The sequence below is a fragment of the Lactuca sativa genome, chromosome 8 (assembly GCF_002870075.4).
Source record: "Lactuca sativa cultivar Salinas chromosome 8, Lsat_Salinas_v11, whole genome shotgun sequence".
NCBI classification, from domain to species: Eukaryota; Viridiplantae; Streptophyta; class Magnoliopsida; order Asterales; family Asteraceae; genus Lactuca; species Lactuca sativa.
This window is the reverse complement of record NC_056630.2, coordinates 125,188,424-125,205,504: the sequence shown is the minus strand read 5'-3', so window position 1 is coordinate 125,205,504 and position 17,081 is coordinate 125,188,424. Positions and strand designations below refer to the sequence as shown.

Below are 17,081 nucleotides of genomic sequence, written 5' to 3'. Positions count from 1 at the left end.
AAGATGCAACGAACGGATGAATAGAGGTAATTAATTAATAATCAATTTTAAATTTCTTTAACATGAATCAATGTAATAATATTCATCGATTTTTGGGGGTAGTTTCAGGGATTCTGAAGAGAATGAGTCTCTGAGGTCTGAATCACTCAGATTGAAGAATCAATTACGTGATAGTAGTGAAAACGGGAATATCCTTGATTTTGCTAAAGAAAGATTAATTACATTATATAATATATATGCCACTAAATACAACAAATTCTGGATTTTTCTTATAGATTGCTTTTTAATGTTAATCAAAATACAACTGTTTCAAGGAACTCAAAACCTCATCAAAAACAAAGATCAAACACATATTGGTCAATGGGTTCACTTTCAGATAGAAGTATGGCTGATTTAATAAAAATCCCAGAGCACAACAACAACAATCAAATTCAAAACAATGAGGATCATAGACTTTGTGCTGAAGCATCAAGAAATGCAATTGAAGTTTTGAAAAGTAATGTTTCAAGGTTGGGAACGCAAGTGGAAATGTCAGATTTGGAGTTGGAGTCTCTTCGTAAGCAAATACTTAAAGAGAATAAACGAGGACAAGATATGTTGAAGAAAGTAACTAAACTTCAGGAGGAGAAAGAAGCACTTGAAGAGGAAAGGAAAAAAGATATTGCTACAATGAAGGAGTTTTATGGTGAACTAGACATATGTATGAGTAGAAAGAAACAGACATCAGTTACTTCATTGTTGTATGTAATGAAAAAGAAAACAAAGGGCATAAATGTAAATTAACTTAGGAGCAGTAAGAAACTTTAAGTTTAAGATAAGGTTAAGCTTTAAGGTTAAGCTTGCATAAAGAGACACTAACGTGCTTCTTTTTTACTTAATAGAGTTAATGGGTAAAACACTTAATCTACACAACTTTATGGGGCTATTTCTTTTTCATGTTTGTACCGTTAACATTAGGTTACTCCTCTTCAATTCAATTGGTTTCTTATAGGCAAAAAGAATGGTATTAATTTGTTTGTTTAGTTTTAATAGCAGAAAGTGAAAGATGGAAGAGTTTGGGAGGTTAAAAAGGGATTATTTGATAAAGATTCCCCTGAACAAAATTCATGGCAGGCATTTCCTGAGGAGAATCCCACAAAAAACTCCAAATCTATTAGAATATGATTATAAGAAACAATGGGCACCAGAACAAGCAAGCAGCTGAAGGCCGCACCACCAGATGGGGTTTTGGAGAAGAAAGCTTCACAACGGTTCCTGCCTCTGCTAGTTCTCACTCTCAGGTAAACACAACACCTAATATCCCTATCATCACCACTAATTCCGGGCGTTCTAGTTATGGGGAGGAGTTCAAAAACAAAGAAAGTAATTCAGCTTCACGACCTGCTGGATGGGCTGGTTTCTAGTATTATTATTATATAAAATCATGTGTTAAAAAGATACTTGTCTCATGATCATGTGTTAAAAAATTCAGTTTTTTTTAGAAGAATGTTTGCCATAATGGAACCAAAACCTCTGGGAAAAAGCAGTCTTTTTAAGCTTTATGAACAATAACAGAGCTGATTTGGAAAAGGGGGACAATGAAAAAAAGACAAACTTACCCATGAACTGACTTTTTGTTAGGCTTTGAAAGTTCTGAACAAATTGACCCAAGCACTTTAATGTCTGATAGAGGAATAGAAAGTGAAAAGTGAGTGTACAATTACATAAATGGAAAGTTTGACTTATAAGTTAAAATTTATAAAATAGAGTTGACCTGTGGTGAGGAAACATTAGCATTAATTTTTTATCATTTTTTATCTTAGTAAGCTTATTTACACTTTAATGAATAGATTGAAAATGAATTTGTTACTTTCTTTCATAATGATCAAAAACTACCTCAATAGATATGGAATTAAATTACCTTGCAATAGAGGAAGCTGACATATGCCTTCTTTCATATTCATTAGCTAGGCAGGTAAAAAACTGCAAAAGAGTAAATTTCTAGTGAGGGCCATAAATTCACAGTCATGTGTACGTCAGGTGATGTTATAAGGTCTGACTTAGGTGAGATGGCTCTTTCAAGCATTTCATCAAACAGTTGGAGTGCATAGCTCCTCCCCTTTCTTTTTTGATCTATTTATTGGAATTATCACCACTTTGAGAGCATACAACTCCATTCTTCTTTTCAAAACATATAATTCAGCAAATAAGTTAACATATAAGGGTAGGAATACGAACTTAAGACTAAAACTGAAAACAAAATGACAAACCCCATCTCTCTTTGTAATCTTGAATTGGCTCAATAGCTAGAAAAAAAAAGAATTAAAATTGATCAAAAACTACCTCAATAGCTTATTTACATCACATATAAGAGACTATATAACGTTAGTTTAAATAGTTGGTTCTTGATTTTAAGAAGTTATTTTTGTAACCTAGTTGTATATATTAATAATTGGATACCTGTTACATGTGGTTGATAGATAGCTTCCCAAACAGCAGCTAGTTCTAAGCCAATAGCTATAAGCTGAAACGTGAAATAAAGTTGTTTACAGAGATGAGAAGTAGATACAGGAAAAAATCAGATGCATAAAGTAGAAATTGACAATACTAGATGAAATCGCACATTTAGGGAAAAATCATAATCCTTTTTCTTGATTGAGAAGATGAAGTCGAGATATGAATGAGAAATTGCGTGCCCCCTTATTTGTTGAATGACTGAAGAAATAGGGCAGGGTAGAAGCGTCCTTTTCATACCTTAGTGCAATCAAACCTTGGGCTTGTAAACCTGAGGAGTCTTAGTAAATGTATTAGGGTGGGGAAGAGGTGGAACGGTGAGCCTGAGGAGTTGATATCTAATCTTATGTACCAATGGTGATATATGTCATTCTTCTATGACGAGTATGAGAGATATTATTTGATAGGTGTGTAGTCGCCGATGTTCTAGCCTGAGGAGTCACAACACCATTACTATTTCAAATGTGTTATGTTTGATTAGGGTTTGCACATAGAAGGAAGTGAAAGTCGATCGGAGAGGAAGGGGTTTGCAGAGAGAAAGAAGGGAGAGAATGAAGTCGATTTTGGAGGGTAGAGAGCAGAAAGGAAGAGGAAGCGGGTGTTCAAAATTTTGGGGGATTTAGTTTCCCCCCTTACCTATCAAGGAGTCCCAGAAACGCGTGTTTATTAAAATTATAAAGCGACATTTGTAGAGGACACCCTTTTTATTATAGGTGCCCTCCGTGTTTTTAATATTTTTACATGAGACACTAATTTAAGGGCACTCAGTAATGCGCGACCTAAATCCTTAAATTTTTTGAAGAGATGACACTTTTTTAATGTCGCTCTCTAATGCGTAACATAAATCAAAGAGCGTCGTGTTTTGCGCGTCGTAAAAGGCCTTTTTTCTTGTAGTGGTGCTACGTTCTCACAATTCAAACTATGAAGAGGAATGCCGTAATCATAATCGAAATTTAAGAACGCACTATGTATCATTGACTAATTTATTAACATTCCACACCCTAAGCCTTTAGATTTGAAATGAAGCATAATATTCTCTCCCTTAATTATAGAAAAACAACTATTCAACCCTTACAACTTTGCAAAGTATGACTCTTGTTTTCTATAATTAATATTGCTAACTTGCAATACTTGCCTTAATAATCATACAATCATAACATTTATGCTCCCACTACCATGATGATTATTATAAACATAACACTTATGCTCCCACTAGCTTTGACATGTATTCAGAAACCAACTTAACTTCTAGAAAAACAATACTTATTGAATTTCTTAAGTTCATGTTTCTAATACCTAATGCTTTGATAATCTTTTATCAAGGCTTCTTGAACTTCTATACCTTTGTCTTAGATAGCTCATATGTATGTCTAAACAATTCAGACTAATTGCCAAATCTCACAATTCGAATCATGGAAAGGGATACCGTAACCATAATCGAATTTGAGAATCCAATTTTCACAATCACTATCTTCTTAAAATCTCTCTTAGTGAAAGCATTTCCTCACAGTCATTTCCATGAAGGAGGAAATCTTATGACACTTATATTTTAATGGTGTATGTGTTCCTATCCATGTGAATTTGTTAAAACCAAAGTTTATGACAAATTCAAACTCATATGGACCGAACTCTTAATCTTGATTTCTTGCCTTACGGTAACACGGCTGCCCACCATGTCTTCCAAGTAGTTAAGCAGCTCACTCTTTCCTATCAATGTACTTTTCATTGATCAAGGTGCTTGCCTTTTATGCATTCAAATGAGAACTCATAGAACTCACATGCATAATTAACTCAATTGGAATGGCACATAAACAAAATAGTGTCAATACGATAGGTTATAAACCTCAAGTCGTGTGCTAGTGATGATCGATAAGGTTTATTCTTGATTTGTTCTTGAAACCTTTCAAGATCATTAAGACTCCCACTGACTCCTTGACATATAAGATTCTCTTGTCAATAAACATTTCTTGACAAACAAATATTCAAGAGTTAGTGTAGCTTTTATCAAGACAAAAACACTTCATAAAATTGGTTGTAGTTGGTCTTTGTCTTATCCAAGACATCACAACTTTCCACATTTGATGAATGTTATAAACCTTCTTAAGACTTGTCACTCAATGTCACAATCTTTACTTTGAGACTTGTTTTTGGAACGAAGTATGATTGATTTCTTGATTTAACCATTTCTTCAATTCTTGATTCCTCTTCTCAGACATACAATTGTACTAAGACTCACTTAGAGGATCAATTGAGATATGGTTCTTAATCATTAAGACCTATCCTAAAACATAATAAAAGGTACTCTCCCTTCTTCTTAGAATAGAAAAACTTTTATCTTTCTGCCTACTTGATTCTTCTTATTCGTTCTGTTATTGATTTTAACCTTTTTCAATCAATTTAGAATTACACTTAATCTTATAAGTATAATCATATTTAGTAAACCTTTAGTAAATCACGACGAATATCTTTATTACTCTTGTGGTGGATTTGATCAATACGCAACTTTGTGTACTCGATCTCCTAGTCCTTTACTTGACACTTTGTCAACGGATTAGTCTAATTTCCAAATGTGAAATTTCTTATTCATCATGCAACCAAGTTGCATGATTCCAAGTTTCTGTCCACTTGAAACATGGGTGATGAGAAACTCTCCCTATTTGGTAAATTCTTGACATTTCCACTATTAACATAATTAAGAATCACATCCATTCGTTGTAGAAATATGCAAAAATCAATTTTTCATAATGATCTCATTGCAAGGAAATACATAAATAAATAAATGAGTCAGACCAAAATTTATTTTATTCATAAAAGCAGCGGAAAACATTTGTCCTTACAAATCAAAATCAATTGAAAACTATGTAGTCAAAAAGAAAAATTTCTAACAACTCTATCATAACTTTCTAAGCTCAAAATCTAATCTTCAAATCCATGCGATCGAGATCCATTTCTTCATGATTAGACTCATCTTGCTCTTTCATCAAGCTTCCTCTCTTTTCACTGATCATGCAAAACATTCAAATGCAATCTTATCACATCATGTATTAAGAATCAACGAATAGGAACTTAATGAAGTTAGAGAGTGGATTTTACCTGAAGCACAGCCATACTCTTTGACTCTCCCATCTTCTGGACTCTTCAGGTTCTTAGGGCAGACTTGTATCCAACGGCCTTTCACTTAGCAGCAAACGCAGGTCGGTTCTCCTAGAACGTCCTCGTAAGCATGGTTGGTTGACTTTCCCAACAAATATGCTCCATTGCTTTGCCAAATCATTTCTGATTCAGCAGCAATGAGCATGTAAGTTAGGTCAATGAGGTTTTCGTCATGATCCATCATATAATACTTTCTTTTGAACTCATTATATGATTCAGGAAGTGACTAGAACCCAGTTTACAGCCAACTTATCAGGGAATGACGCACCCAACATTATCAACCTATCGATGTGTGATTTCATTCCTAGAACGTGGGCACACATGGGTTTACCATCTTCATGTTTCATTTCCAATAGGGCTTTAGTGACATTGAACCTTTCAATTCTTCGATCTTGTGGGTTAGGGAGAATAATTGGAGGAGGTGGAGGAAGTGAAGCATGGTCTCTTGTTCCTCGATTGAATCGTGGAATATCATCTTCATGTGGAATGCTTGTTCCACGGGATTTGGAAAGACCATAGTTGTCGTACTTTGACATCTACAAAATGGGAGAAAAATAAATTCAAGTTAGTTGATTGATTGAGTCCTTAGTAAATCACCTAAATGAGATACTAAGGCTAGGACCCAACACAATATTCTACAACTTAGAAAAGGGATGTCGTAATCTAGTTGCAGAATATTTGAAGGTAAGTGAATGACAATTCACTAATTTCCCACCATGAAAAACGAAAAAACGATTAAGTTTTAAATGCTTTGAAAACTCCTAGATTCTTTGAGATTCATTGAACTTTTTCAATGGCATGTTTAAATCTCGATATGCCCCTCAAGTTTGTGACAGGGATGCCGAGGATCACAAAGCGGGTGTGAATAACCATGCAAACTTACATGGTGCCCCCACATGTTACAGTCACCTATTCGATGTGCCGGTTAACCACACACGCTCCACCGAACTATGACAAACATTGAGTCACCCTTTGCTACCTTTGCTTCGAACCATTTAGTGTGCCGGTTAACCACACACGCTCCACTAACGTCTTCGCAAGGGCACAAAGTGTAATTTCATGGAATTGCATCAATTCAATTTTGCCTAAAGTAACTAAGATTGGGAATTTGTAAAACATTTAGTTACTTTTGTACTTCATTATACTTATAATAGAAGGTTCTGTCCTATCCTACCCATTCGGCTAACGACCCTCCACTAGTCAAGAGTGCGGTGGGTAAGAGTGGATACTCATTCAATCGCCATTTTATAGGCAATTTCCTTAAACACCCCTTATAGACAAGCTTCGTGAATGAGGCCTACTAACGGTAAGACTGACTTTTACTCATACATATATAATGTTAGACTTTTAATGTTATATATATATATATATATATATATATATATATATATAGTATAGGGTGTATTTTAAACTTTTTAAAATACTAGGTAGTCAAATTTAACAATTATACTCTTAGTTCAATTAAATTGTGAACCAAAACTTTATGGATTTATTAAACCTCTTTTAATTATACACCTTAATTAATTAATAAAACCATAAGGGTGTGATATGAACTTTTCAAAACAATACTAGGGTTTTAGAATTTAACATTCCTAAATTAAACATTTAGTCAACTTTTAAATTTCAAAACTTAAGGGCAAATTTTGAAACATTTCAAAACATTAGGGTTTATAATTTAAATATACATCAAAATTAAACTTTTAATCCACAATTTAAATTCCAAAACTTGAGGTCAAGTTTTGAAACATTTTCAAAATATTAGGGTTTAACTATTTAAATTTCAAAAAACAAAACTTTTAAGTTCAAATTTAAATTATAAAACCTAAGGGTGAAAATTGAAACTTTTCATAACACAAGGATCAAATAACAAATAATATAAATTAAACAATTAAATTTATCATTATCTATATTTGACCTAATTTCAATTTCTTGCAAAATAAGTTACCTAATTAATACAAAATAATCAAACTTTATCATATAAGGAAGTTATTATCTAATCAATTGGTAATTATCTTTTGTTTAATCAAGGATATACTCATAAATATGTATAAAATCGGATTTTAATGATCTAAAACAGATAAGGCAAGTATCCATGAGTAAAACAGCAAGAAATCCTGAAATCCCCTCTTTCTGACGCTCGAACTCGCCGAGTACCCCTATGGACTCGCCGAGTAGGGGCCTACTCGCTGAGTCCACAATGGGACTCGCCAAGTTCATCAGGCAGGGAGGCCAAAAACGATTTTGCAACTTGAACAAACATACAAGGCATCAATACAATAGAAACCAACCTAGCTCTGATACCACTGATGGGTTTTAGTCATAAGAACATCCTATGTGCTCATACAAACCCTAATGCTTGGATCTAGGTTTCTCTATTGTACATGCAATTCATCCAAGACTATAAACCCTAGATCTAGTATATGATAATCAATATAACATATAAATTAGGGTTTAGATCATACCTTGATTGTTATGTAGCAATAACAATCTCGAATCCTCCTTGTAATGACTTTAGAAAGCTTAGAGTCACAAATGTCACTCCTCTAATGGTTCACAAACACCAAGAGCAAGAGGATGAAGAAGAGAAGAGAAGGAGGCTACCAAAACATGTGGAAACCCTAATCAACAAGCTCACCACGTTTTTGAGCCATAAGGGTCCTTTAAATAGAGAGGCTATTAGGGTTATCTAACAAGGAAACCCTAATTTGGATGCTTAGGCCCTAAGCAACCCATTGACTCCTTCCTTTAAGGCCTAGGACGATTTCTAATGGGTTTCCCCATAGAATTCGTCGACTCCTTTAATATGGAGTCCATTAGCTCAGTATTCAACTATCATACAATTGACAGTTCTAGTCCCTTAAGTTTAGATAATGTCTTTTAGTCATAAAACTAATTATCAATTAATTCTTGACTAATATTAATTAAATAATATGATTTCTCCTTTAATATATTATTCTCATAATATATTAATAAATAATATTTAATCCTTTCTCTCTATAATTCATCCTATCAAGTTCCTTTGGTGAAGGCAACCCAAAAGGATCATGCACCATCGGGTCAAGTAAATACCAAAATAGTGATGGACTTAGACACTAATCCAACAGGAAGATGATTAAGAAGTGGAATCAAGGAATGTGTCTTACATAGATTATTGGCCCTTCTGAAGTATGTTTCCTTGATTTTGTTTAAACAGTTCAAAGTTCGCTACCTATTGCTTGGATTGCTGAGTTATCTATTCAATTTAGAAAAATATTAGATTTTGTTTAAACAATTCAAACTATTCAATTTAGAAAAATCTTAGATTCTGGTTAGAGGTTTGGATATGTTGTGGAGCTGAGGTGTTAATTAGGATCAATTATTATGTTAGATAGGGATCTAAAGGAGTCATTAATTTTGTATTTGGTGCTATTTCGTTGCTTTTACTGGTAACTCATGATCCTTAAACTATAATCAAGTATTGATTTTGTTTATGCTATAGATCTATCCAGCTAAAAGTAAATAGCTAAAGTTCAATTTTCTTGGAGTGTTTTGGAAGCTTGTGGAGTTCAAGCATTATGGTCAGTGTTCTAAGCTCTTCTCAGGCGTTTTTTCCAGCTATTGATGTTTTTAATGGTTGATGGTTTCAATTGTCGATGATTATTATGAGTTAATATTGCTAATGAATGATGGTTTCAGTTGCACTTAACACTTATTTTTTATGAATTGTGTCTTTTAGGGCTAACAAAGGAATGAAATAAGAACTTTTGATTAAAATGGATGTTGATGATTGTGGAGGTGTATGCTCAAATTCAACCAAGGTATGCACTATGAACCCTTTTAAAATTTTTAAATATTATTTCTATTTACATTAGATTTAACCATCACAAGTGTCCTAATATGATATTGAAGAGGAATAATGAGATTATATAGACATAAGAGCATCTGATTTTGATAGTTCACAAAAATTGAGAAAGATGACCATTACACACCACCACTACTACCATTTATATCCCTCAACATAGTCATCACGACCCACGATCACCATAGCTCCACCACCTTATGTAAGTTGTCTCATCCCTGTTTATTGTATCTCAGTTACAAGCTTATTTAAAAATTTTAGTCAGTAGAGAGGTTTCATCTCTGTTTTTTAATCAGTAAAAGGAATCTGGTTCGGTTTTAGTTTTTAAGCTTCATTTTTTGTACAACTTTTAGCCATATGGGGTTGTATATTTTCATGTTGTTGCTGCTACAAGTTGTGAGTATCTAATTGAAACCGGATTCAAATTTTTAGTTGTATGTGTGATTGTGTGTGTCTATCTAATAGTATGAACTTAATTTGGATCATTTTCTTCTGTTAACCAAATATAATTGTAAATTGGGAAACTACGACATTGAATTTATTTTTGCTCAAAAAGTTTGGAATACTCAACTTATAATGCAAAAACTTTACTGGGGTTTGGGGTTTCTGATCTTTCTCTATGATATTGGTTTTTATCCTTTATAGTTTTCATGTGGCTTAGTTTGAGTTATATAAATTAAAAAATATTTAAGGATTTTTTTAAATAAAGAAATTTCTAACTTTATTTGAAGTTCATTATTACAAAATGGGCCTCCCTTTATTGCTCATTAACCAAAAAAGTTGTTATCATGGGAATATAGCTAGCTAACAAGAGGGGGAAATAGTTTATAGGTCGGTGACATAGTGATGTGTTTGTTAACCATTGTATTTTAATTAAGGGTTAAAGACTATTTTTTGTCATTTTGTTAATGTTTAGTAGTAATTTTTTTGTATTACAGATTTTAATCTCTTGAAATGTGTAATAACAATGTATATTATCATATGTTTTATATATGTAGATATGTTTTCGTAATAACAATGTACTTTGATTGTTCCTAAGAAAGTGATATTGAACGTTTATTAATCATACTACACTGACTCAAACTACATTGCAATAATTAGATATATTTCAAAAATATTTTGTTTAGAAAGGAATTTTGTAATATATAAACAAACTAATTATATAACATTTTTTGCTTTGAGAAAAATGACAACATCCAACAAATGCAAAACCAACCAAAACAATGTTTGCATGTGGTGTGTTGTTTTGTAATAGTGAGAAATCTTGAACCGAATAACCCGAAAACCATATCGAACTGAAATTGTTTTCAGATCAAACCATATTCAAATTCAATTTTTGGTTTGGTCCACGACCAACCCGAATTATAACTTTAGTTTTTGGTTTGAGTTTTGGGCTCTTAAAATTTAAACCAAAATGAATAGAAAAACCGAATTTCATTACTAATTATTTAGAAATTATATTTTATATTTTTTATATTAGTTTTTTTTAAATAATAATTTTAAAGAATACATTTTTAGCCCTTTTACAGTTTTTAGCAATTTATGGTTCAATTTTGATAACCCTCTCACTCCCTTAGTCCCTTACGAAATTTTGATCGTCGTTGATACCTCATTTGTCATTCCCACTCATTCAAGTTTCACTGCTAATGTTCTCATGAATTGATGCTCTCCAAGAACGCTGCAAAGCTACAAACGACGGTACCGTTGATAGTCTCAGCTCACTACTTGATGAAAATTGGAACTTTGTAATTTACGTTTGGAAAATTGAAACACTAATCTTTTAAGATAATATTTGGTTACATCATTTTCCAAACCGAACTAAACCAAATTAGAATTCGGTTTTGGTTTGGCCTAGACGAATTTGAATTCGATTTGGTTGATTTTCGCTAGATATTGATTTTTGGCAAAAATCGAATCGTGCTCATTAATTCTTTTTGGTTGTTTTTGAAATTCATTTTTCTTACGATTCAAAATTCAATCTACAACAAAATATAGACGTACGGCTTTCCACGCCCCATCCCATAGGAAAAAAAAACAAAGTCATGTTGTCAGTATCAACAACCCATCAAAACACATCTAAAATCAACAACACCCCTCCCAATAGAAAATCAAAAACGCGTAGTTATATTTGTTGCACCACCCCTCCGATAAATTTAACCGAGTAGTAGTTTACACATTAACCATCATATATCAGGATTATAAAATGTTTCCGTATAAAACTAATCGACAAAGAAAATTATTCACTAAAATAAATTATTTGTCAACTGTCGAAAAGAAAATAATCATAAATAAAAAACGATATACTAAAATAGATTATCTTTCGATAGGAAATTATTCCACGAAATATTACTCACCGTCCAACGAAAGGAAACTAATATCCAAAAGAAGTTAATCGTCGCTATCATAAAACCGACTAATAACAACATTTGTTGCAAAAATGACCAATACAACATGAATGTTCCTAGAAATACAACATGTTTCCAGAAGGAAATAACTACCGAAACAATTTATTCGCCGCCGCCGCTTTGCGCGGGTACACCACTAGTGTGTGTGTAGATATATATATAGGTGGGTTAAATTGAGAAAAATAAAAAAGGTTGAGAATGTGGGAATCATTCTCAGCCACTCATTTAATCTAAGCATAAAAAGACACGGTGGCAAACCTGTAAATATGTTAATAACCTTCAATCTCAAATACAAGAATTTGATAACAGTTCGTTCATCATCAAAATTTCTCCTCTAACCTTCAACAATCATCCAAATTTCTTCAACTAAACCATCATCAATGTCATCCAGTGTTAATCAATCATTGATATTCGTGGCTGAGAGGTTCGTCGTTCAAGACAAATTCGCAACCCAAATTCATTGATTTCTTTATTGAATACTCTGAATGTTCATAGCTTGCAAACATTTGTTAAAGTTCATAACGGATTTAGAACTGGAATTTCCCAGATTCGCAAACGAAATCAGTTGGAATCGGAATTTCTTCGCTGTTCATGAAATTGGAATCGGAGTTCTGGACTCGCAGTCACAGTCGACATTGAAGGACTCATAATCGGTACTTACAGGTTCCCAATCAGATTTTCGGAAATCAAAATCAAAATGAGAAATCGATCAGACATAGGATGTCGCATCTGAAGTCGAAATCGGAAGTATATGATGATTTGGAATTGATAACTTGATGTTTTTAACATTTTTAAAATAGTTAACTTGTATGCACTCCAACTGTTTGATGAAATGCATAAACTAAATTACCACGTTATATTCATATATGAATATGTTTTCTCACCTGAATCAGTATATGATTATTAAAAACACAAAACAAATATGCAAGTCTGTATGTTATTCATATGTGAATAACATATAAAAATTATATATATTTGTCAAAATACCTTCTAATATTCATAAGTGAATATATTCACAAGTGAATATACCTTGTAATATTCATATGTGAATATACTGTGTAATATTCATAAGTGAATATATCATCTAATATTCACAAGTGAATATACTATGTAATATTCACATGTGATATACCATGTAATACTATGTAATATTCACATAAAATATCATTTAATATTCATAAGTGAATATATCATCTAATATTCACAAGTAAATATACTATGCTAATATTTACAAGTGAATACATCGTCCAATATTTAAATATGAATATACTATCTTTATTATATGTTATATTCATATATGAATGATTCTTAAATTGTAAAAAAAAGTCATATTTTTTATTCATAAGTGAATAACGAATGTACTGTAATTAAAATCTGATGCATTTTTATTCACTTATAAATAACGATAGCTGAAAATATAAAAAAAATAATAATTTTTTTATTTTATCTTAAAACTATATCAATATGGATGTCTATTTGTAGAAAATAAAAAATCATGAATTTTAGTATATTTAAAATCATTTTTTAATAAAAATAGCTGTAAAAACTAAAAAAACGAAAAAAAACTATGTTTTTGTATATATTAAGGTAATGACTAACATAGTTTAAGGAAATATGTTTTTGTTAGAAAATACATGTCTATTCATTTCTCATTTTCGCTGGTACGACGGAGGTTTTTGCGGCAAAAGTAATTGAGTGACTGAGAATGATTCCCCCATTCTCAATCTTTTTTTTCTCAATTGAACCCTCCCCTATATATATATATATATATATATATATATATATATATATATATATATATATATATATATATATATATATATATATATATATATATTTCTTTACTTATTTTCAAATAATATCTAGTTATTTTATTTAATATAGGCATAGGATATTTCAGAGGTTGACACCATGGGCTGATGGACCTTGCTCCATCACTCAATGCCCGATCATGCCGAGGAATATCTACACTTATCTGTTCAACATCACCGGCCAAGAAGGAACACTTTGGGGGTGTTTGGCTTAGCTTTTGAATGGCTAAAAGTCCTTTTAGAAAAAGATCATAGGCAAAAGATGTTTGGCAAAGGACTTCTAAAAGCTACTTTTGGATTTTTCAAAGAAGGAAAATCAAATTTTTGGAAAAGTCATGAAAACCTGACTTTTTGTAACTTTTCCAAAAAGATCTTTTGGCCTCTAAAAAGCTAAGCCAAACACCCCCTTTGGTGGCACGCCCATGTATAATGGCTCCGGGCAACTATCTATGGGGCATTAGTCATCCGACCAAGAGATGGACAAGAATACCCTTTTCCTAAGCCCTTTCAAGAAGATATAATCATCATTGGTACATTTTAGTTATATTATTTTATTTATCATATATTATATATGGTGAAATGAGTAGTTTTTATCTAAATTTACTTTTGGATATATGTTTTAGGAGAATGGTGGAATGCTAACCCCATTGATGTAGAGAAGGCTTCCTTAGCCACCGGTGGCGTAGCTAACAGGTCTACCGCTTACACGATCAATGGGTGGCCAAGGATTTATTTTCTTGTCCTTCAAGAAGTAAGTCGATTAACCATTAATCGATATTCATTTTATAAAGAGTTAAATCATTTGTTTAATTGTATTTCAAATACACACAATTTGGAAGTTGTGCAAGGAAAAACATATATGTTACGCATAATCAACGCCGCCCTCAACACCCAAATGTTTTTCGAGGTAGCCAACCACAACATGACTGTAGTGGCGGTGGACGCAGCCTACACAAACCGATATCCTACATATGTTGTTATTCTTTCAATGTGTTATTGTGTTATGTTAGTATTTGAATGTTTTATGTTGATGTATAAAAGCACATTGTTGTTCTATTATTCGGGTTATAAAATACTAATACGGATTATTCAGTTTTTTTGTTATATTAGGTCATTAAAAATCTTGTACATGTTATCCGGGTAATAACCGAATGGAACCCGATTAATACTCGAACTGAACCGAACTCGTATTGGTTAATCGGTTCGGTTTTTGGTTCATGCAATTACCCTTATTCCGGTTTCGGGTTATTCGGGTTCGGTCCGGTTCCGACCCGAAGTGCATCCCTACTGAAATAAACAATTTAGTTAAGAAAATATATATATATATATATATATATATATATATATATATATATATATATATATATATATATATATATTGTTATCGTTTGAAAATTTTTGTCACTCTTTCATATTTTATATATTATTATTTTGTCTACTGTAAAACAAAATCTTTGCTATGTCACTAAACTTGTGGAGATCCACTCGGGCATCAGTTTTCCGCTAGCACGAATAACCACTCCTTCGTGCTTCCGACCAAATTGTCAATCTTGGAAACTCATTTCATTTCTTTAACGTTGGTGGGATCTATACGTCAGACTTCCCTAATGAACCACCGGTGAAATTCGATTACACCAACGTCAACAAAAGTTTGAATCAAGCCCTTCTGAATACACCCAAATCAACGAGCGTGAAGAAACTAAATTATAATTCGACGGTGGAGATTGTGTTTCACAACACTGCATTGATTGGATATACCCAAGTCAACCATCCCGTACATTTGCATAGATATAACTTCTTTGTGTTGGCTCAAGGTTTTGGCAACTATGACCCGGGAAAATGACCTAAAAGCCCAATAAAGTTTTCAAATAGTTCAAAAAACCCCAATATTGTTTTGGTTGTTCAAGAAAACCCAAGGAAGTAAACATTTTTCTAAAAAAGCCAAACTAACTTAGGCTTCTCATTAAGGGTAACCGGCATCTGTGGGTTAAAACTCTTTGTTTACCGGGTAATGGAAGTGAACCACAAGAAAAGATGACATGGCTAATTATCGTTTATTACTTGGAAATAAAAATCTCACTATCACAAAGACTTACCTTTCAGTGAAATCGGAACATATACGATCTAGGGTTCTTACTAGGTGAAATCGTTGTGGTTGTGGCTTAAGGAAGGGGTGAATGCGAAATTAAAATCGTTTTTACAGAAGGTGAAACAGAGCTCAAAGAGTGTGCAACAACCATGTCAAGAGATGGTGACTCCCTTACCATTGATGTCTACCACAAAGGTGTTTGTTCTTCCTAGTCAATTCATCGGATTTCTTTCTAAAAAGCATAGCATCCTCAGCTGTCTTCAAATTATAAAAATTTTAAATCATTTCCGGTATTAAAATCTTCACTTCCATTGAGCTTGCTTCTGGTTCTTCTTCATTTATCCTAGTCTTGTTTTTTTGGTTCATCAGCATTAACCTATTTCCAAAAATTACAACTTTCGTATTTCGATTCTTCATGTTCAGAAAAAATTAACTCACATAACCAAGAAATTATTACGAAATGGATATAAACAGCTTTCAGATAGACTTACCAAAGAACAGGGACAAGTCATAAGCTTTTTTCCAAGATTAGCTTTGGTGGTTGATGTCCAAATTCGAGCAACGTACCCACAATCGCAATGCTTCCCATCATCAAGTGTCCCCTTTGATTTTGAAATGTTGGTGCTTGACACCCTAATTTGTTTTAGTAAAGATGGGTTATATCGATGAATATATCCTACATGTCATGTTTTAAGCCAACAAAGCAATCCATATGTCAAAAAAAATTGTCAAGTCATCTATTCAATTATTCCTCCGGTTGCCCTCGGGTTACCACACAGTTAGATAAGAAAAAAAAAAGTGAAGTTAGATGCTGTTTTTTGAACGAAATCTTACTTTGTTGGGTTCTCTTAAACAACCAAAACAATATTGGGGTTTTTTTTAAAATTTGAAAACTTGATTGGGCTTTTAGGTCATTTTCCCTTTAGGACCGTCAACGACAGGAAAAAGTTTAATCTTGTGAACCCATAACAACGGAATACTATCGGTGTGCCTGTCGGCGGTTGGGTGGTCATGAGATTCCGAGCAAATAATCCAGGTAAAATATAAACTTTCCGGCCGAAATCAGTGGTACCTTTTAACTTTTTAGTCATTTATATATTCGTTTTTACAATTTACAGGTGTATGGATCATGCACTGTCATCTGGACGTACACTAGTTTGGGTTTTGCCACCGCGTTTGTGGTTGAAAATGGAGGGACAGAGGACTCGACGGTGCCACCGCCACCGGCGGACTTGCCAAAATGCTAGAAGAAAACTGAAAACGTCCGTCTTTAATCTTTATTGTGTGTGTGT

General features: G+C 32.9%; 1 pseudogene; it reads left to right on the top strand.

Moving 5' to 3' along the window:
* Positions 1-360: 360 nt before the first annotated feature.
* LOC111887124 (laccase-11-like) lies at positions 361-17,036 on the top strand (annotated as a pseudogene).
* Positions 17,037-17,081: the final 45 nt, after the last annotated feature.